This window comes from Triticum urartu, chromosome 7A, assembly GCF_056163025.1.
Source record: "Triticum urartu cultivar PI428250 chromosome 7A, HENAU_Tu73, whole genome shotgun sequence".
Lineage (NCBI taxonomy): Eukaryota > Viridiplantae > Streptophyta > Magnoliopsida > Poales > Poaceae > Triticum > Triticum urartu.
This window is the reverse complement of record NC_141879.1, coordinates 498,119,507-498,125,506: the sequence shown is the minus strand read 5'-3', so window position 1 is coordinate 498,125,506 and position 6,000 is coordinate 498,119,507.

Here is a 6,000-nt window from a genome sequence, read left to right as displayed (position 1 = left end):
TCGAGCGGCGGTGAGCTCTTTCTTGTCCTCAAGATGCTGCTTGAGAGCATCCATGGATTCCTCCACCAGCCTTTTGTGCTCGATGCGCAGCATGGCATTCTCGTCCATAAGTTTCTCGACGATGATGCCGGTCCTCTTCAACAAGGCAGTGGTCTCCTCCTACTGCTCTGCACTTCCGACGATCTTCGCCCTTAGTAGGTCGTGCTCGGCCCGGAGCTTCGCATTGCTCTCATTTTGTTGCCAGATGATGCCGGCAAAATAGGCTTTCATGTCGTCCTGCAACCTCGCCCAGCTGGAGATCTGATCCATCTAGCTATGGACGATCACATGCATGTGCCTGTAAGAGTCATCGCCTTCCCGCGAGACATTTTCCCAGGCTGTTGCAGCGTGGGAGGACATCTCTGCTCCATTCACGGCGCGGCGGGACATCTCTTCTGCTTCCCGGCACGGCCAGACCAGTTTGCCACATCGACGGCGTGGCAGGACCTGTGTGCTTCTTCGGTGGCGTGGCGGGACCTCTGTGCTACTACGGCCGCACGGCAGGACATGCCGGCGGCGTTCGTGGAGAGGCGGGACATCTCTCGTGCTTCCACTTCCATGCTCGCATCTCCCTGGTGGCAATCTCTTGACCTAGAACTCATGCTGGCCATGGCTGATACAAGGGAACGATGATGAATGACTTGTTTGTTTTTGTGGATGAGGAGTTGAGGAGTAATGTGCAGTCATCTTGGAGTAGTAGTATTTATAACCGAGTACTAATATGCTCCTAAGTGGGAAACCGTTTAGGTTTTGATCGGTGTTAACAGGTTTGTAATTTGGAATGTGACGGGACGCATGCTCAAAATTTACTGATGGTTATAAGTGTGACACTATTCCCGAAAGGCATAACGTGGGCACGTACGCCTTCTCGGCCGCGTACGTGGCGTTTGCACCATAGGGTGCACCACAATAGGCAATGTCAGCACACGTCTTCTTCCAACAACCATGCGCACTCGTTATTACCATCGCGCACGCTTCTTTTAATTAGAATGTGTGTGCCCGTCTAGCACACACACGTTGATCTATCTAACTATTTCAGTTTGTTGTGGCTAATCGCAAACAGTTCATTCATGTGAAGTGCATGCCTCAATCGCAGACACTTTGATCTGGCTGACCCGTTTCTGTTCTATTGCCTAATCGCAAACAGTTAATCCTTCTGAAGTGTATGCCCACAATCGCACACACCTTTATCTAGCTGCCCATTTCTATTGTTCCTCCTCATCACAAATAGTTCATATGAATGAACCATATGTTGTATATCGCACACGCCTTCATCTGGCTGCCCGTTTCTTTTGTTCCGCCTCATCGTAAACAGTTCATTGAACTGAACCATCTGTCCTGCATCGCACACGCAACTAAAATCTGAACCGTGTTTGATGGCTCCGCCATCGCAAACATTTTGCACCTTTTTGACGGTTCTTTTACACCACCATTTGTGATTATTGCATCGCACATAGTTTCGTTGAAGGGTCTCTAATCATAGTGTCGCATTAGCAGCATCCTGCAGTAGTGGCCCTCCAAGATGCGGCCGAGCTAGTCACCAAGTGGGAAGCCTATCAGTTCCATTCGAAGAAAACCCAACTGATTGCCCAAGCTCTTCACACAATCCCTTTGTCATGGCCATTTTTGGTAAGGGGGCTCGATATCCTCGGCCCCTTCCCCCGAGCAATCGCGGGCTTTCAATTCTTGTTCGTTGCTATCGACAAGTTTACAAAGTGGACGGAAGTGACTGCCGTGAGAAAGGTGACTGCACAATCAGGTATCAAGTTCTTGATGAGCCGGTGTGCCATTTTGGAGTTCTAGCAAGGATCATCACTGACAACGGCACACAGTTCATGAGAGCCGCGCCTTCATGCAATATGTTCATGCCCTCGGACGCAAGATCTCATTTGCCTCTGTGGCACACCCCTAGAGCGATGGACTAGCCGAGATGCACCCAAAGTTCAAATGCTTGCGGTGCCATGTCACATATACTCACACATGGTGGCTTCAGCCACCGCTCTTATCGGTTAGAACTTTTATCTGAGCGGTGTGTTTATTTGGCGTAGGATATTCACTGCATAACATTATTATTTTTATCATACTTCATATTGAAATCATCATCTCACTACCATTCTCATTGGCATCCTAAAATATCACCTTATCCTCAAAATTTTCTGAGAACTTCCGGACGTCCGGCAAACCCTGGACTTCTGTAAAATTCTTTCTGTTCTCCTCCTATCGGACGTCCGTTTTACCGGACTTCCACTAATTTCAACTCTGCCTCTGTGCATCGGATGTCCAGTTTCTTCGGCCGTCTGGTACCTGGCTTATCTAGCAGCTTCTCTCAGGCACTGGACGTCCGTTAAACACCAGTCGTCCGGTCATTTCCCAGCCCGCATATATAAGGCGGGGTGTGTTTTGTGCAGTTACCTAAACCTAACTCGCTGGATCCCCTTTCTCTTTTCTGCTCTCCTCCATGCCATTGCCGCTCACCCTCCTTGCTACGATCGTGCGCCGGCCGTTCTCCTCGTCGTCTCAGCGCCGCCTAGGTCGAGTGGTCGCCATCGCACCTCTGGCGCCGCCCCGTGGATCTCCTCCCCATCTCGTTTGTCTCTCCGAGGTAGCACCTCTTCTTCTCCTCCTCTCATCCATCGAACTCTTCTTCGATCTATGAATGTGGATAGTTGATTTGGGTCTCCCTCCTCCTCTAGGTCGGGATGCCAAGAACCAAGCGCTCTACACGCAAGCAGGTTACCGGTGGGCCATCTCATCCGTCCCGCCGTGGTGGTTCCGATGATTCACAAGAGCGGTATCGTCCTCGGAAGCGTGCCGCCAAGCCTCGCGGGTCTACTAGCGACCCCTCAACGGAGGAATCCGACTATGAGGATGAGCTGGAAGATATGGAGCAGGCCGAGTATGTTGTGGTTCACACCACTTCTCCCAAGCCGGGAACTCGTCGGCCCACCTTCAAGCCTCCTCCTCCTCCGGTGCAACCTCAAGGTGATGTCCGCCACATCTCTCTTGAACCTCCTGTCGGTGTTCTGGGAATGGGGGTCCCCAGACTTGCCTGTCTACGGCCTGCGGCGTGGCTCAAGTGGGGGCCCAGCGCGGCCCATCTACATTAGGTCAAGCTCAAGACCCTCGCAAGGGGCCAAGCCTCGCGGGGCGGACGATAGGAAGCTTCCTCAGAAGCAGCCTCGTTAGGCAGGCTCGCAAGGAGGCGGAGGGATCAAGGCAGGGGTACCTCGCGAGGAACCCGTGACGCAAGCCATGACGTTCGAGACCAAGCGGGCGCCAGGCGGGCATCGGCCTACGCAGTGTCCTTGTTTCCCTTTGGTGCAAAGGGAGCAAGCACAAGCCAAGGCATCGGGCAAAGGTTACCATTCCGGTGCAACGAGACCAAGACCAGTAGAGCGGCAGGACAGAGGTCACCGTGGAACCCAAGACGGCGTCATCACCAGTACTTTTGGCAGCCGAAGACCACCTTTGGTCAGGATAACTTGTACTAGATGTTCCCCTTCAAAATGGCCAATTGTTGGCGCCCTTTCCGCTCATTATTTTGGGAAGAGGCCCAGGGCCTCTATAAATAGAGCTAGCCACCACAGAGTAGGGGGACATCGAGATAGAGAGAACAAGATAGAATGATCTAGAGAGCGATCTAGGAGGGAGACGGCTAGAGATGTGGTAGAACCCCAACAGAGAGAGAGAGAGAGGTGACTGAACTCACCCTAGCAGTTCATCGCACCAGCTCAAGAACACCTCTCACGAGGCTGTTCTTCCCTTGTACTGTTCATCATCAGCCCCTGAGGCAATCCACCACACCACACACTGGAGTAGGGTATTACACCACAACGGTGGCCCGAACCAGTATAAACCTCGTGTCCCTTGTGTTGTTCGTTGATTCCAGCTTAGATCACGCGAGGAGATTGGACGTAGATCGGTAGGGGAGAGTTCTCCGCGCGCACCCCAGTGTTCGAACCTCAAGGGTCTGCCGGAACCCAAAATCCGACATTTGGCGCGCCACGTAAGGGTGGCCGGAATCTTTCTTCCGCTGTTCGCGTGTGATCTTCCCTCGTGTCCATGGCTGACGCTCGTCGGGCTTGCGCCGAGCGCCGGGATGCTCTCGCCACCCGCGTCACCCAGACGGCGCCCGTCGGGGAACACCCTCGTCATTCCCCGTCGCCTGCCGCCAACGCCGCCACCGGCCCGGCGGGGAACGAGCAGCAGGCCTCGTCCCAGCATCCTTCGGTACGGCGGGAAGGCCGCACCGCCACACCGTCGCTAACTCCAGCCGCTTCATCGTCCCACGCCCGTCGCGCCCCCATGGACGCGCACGCCGCGCTGCTCCTGGCAAGAGAGCTCCTGCACTACTTCCCCGTCGACGACCTCTACGAGGATTGGCTCGCCCGCATCACCGAGCTCGTAAGCGCCACAGGGGGCTCCCCCTTGCCGTCCTTCTCGCTAACTCGCCCTCCATTCTGCGCAGGAGGCGAGTATCAGGAGGTGCCTCCACCACCTCCTCCCCAAGAAGGCGCTCTGGCTCCAAGGCGTGCAGCCCTAGGGCGAGACCCTCCGCGTTCGGCGCCTGCGCAGCAAGAAAGGAGCTGCCAAGAGATCCTTCGTCCCCAAGAAGGTGCTCGCGCGCTCCCAGTGCCGGCGCGCCAAGATCGCGTCCCTACACCTCCACGCCAAGACCCCGCGCTGCTCCAAGCGGCGGCACGCGGTAATTCCCAGGAACAAGCCCAGTACCAGCAAAAGGCACCGATGGCCATAGCAGGCTGCCGTGCTCTCACCCCCGAGCTACGCGGCGTCGCATGGCCAAGCAAGTTCAAGCCTGACCTGCCCCCGCGGAGTTCCTACAGCTCTATGAGCTATGCATCGAATCCGCCAACAAAGACGAAAGGGTCATGGCGAACTAGTTCCCCATGGCGCTCAAGGACGGGGCTTGCACCTAGCTCCTGAACCTGGCTCCTGGCACGATCTCCTCCTGGGACGAGATGTGCACTCACTTCATCGCCAACTTCCAGGGCACTCGCGACCGGCCCCCGGGCGTGAGCGATCTGCGCCGCATCAAGTAGCAGCAAGGGGAAACCCTGCAAAAATACATCCAGCGCTTCAACAACGCTCGCCTCAAGATCCCCAAGGTGACTGAAGAAGCCATCATCTCGGCCTTCTCCGATGGCGTACGCGACATCAAAATGAAGGAGGAGCTAGCAATCCATGAAGACCTGTGCACATCCCTGGAGCTGTTCAACTTGGCGACCAAGTGCGCCAGGGCTGAGGAAGGGTGCCTTTCCCTCCTCGAACTCCCGGCTGCGGACCCAGAAGAGAAGAAGCCCAAGGCCAAGGACGTGAAGCGCAAGGGGGCTGCCGTGCTTGCAGCGGAACCAGACACCAAGCGAGGCAGGGATCAGCCCGAGTCATCCATGGGTAGCCGGTACTTCGTGTACCACGACCTCCACACCCACAACACCAACGAATGTCAAGAGCTCAGGGCCGTGAGAGATGGGTTTGTCGGCCGATGCCCTGAGCGCAACGACAGGGGCTATGGCCGAGGAGGAGGAAGAGGTGGCGGACGATGGGAAGACCGTGGCCCTCGCCAAGGGTGGCGTGACCAACCTCGCGAGGATCGCTGGCAGGACCAGCCTCGCGAGGGAGGCTAGGGAGATCAGCCTCGTGAGGATCGCCCACACGGCAATGCAGGCCTTCCTCCTCTGCCGCCACCGTCAAGGAGGAACGAAGACCAACATCAAGACGAGGGAGCCGGGGGCTTCCAGGAGCCGCGCGCGATCGCTTGCATCTTGGGTGGCGCGCAGGCCCCAGCCTCACAGCGCATCTTCAAGCAGTTTGCTCGCGAGGTGAATGCAGTCGTACCCAAGCTTGAGGCCATGCGCCCTCTCAGGTGGTCCGCGTGCGCTATCACGTTCAGCTCAGCAGATCAGCTCAAGTGCGCAGCAACGGCCGGGGTCCTCCCGATGC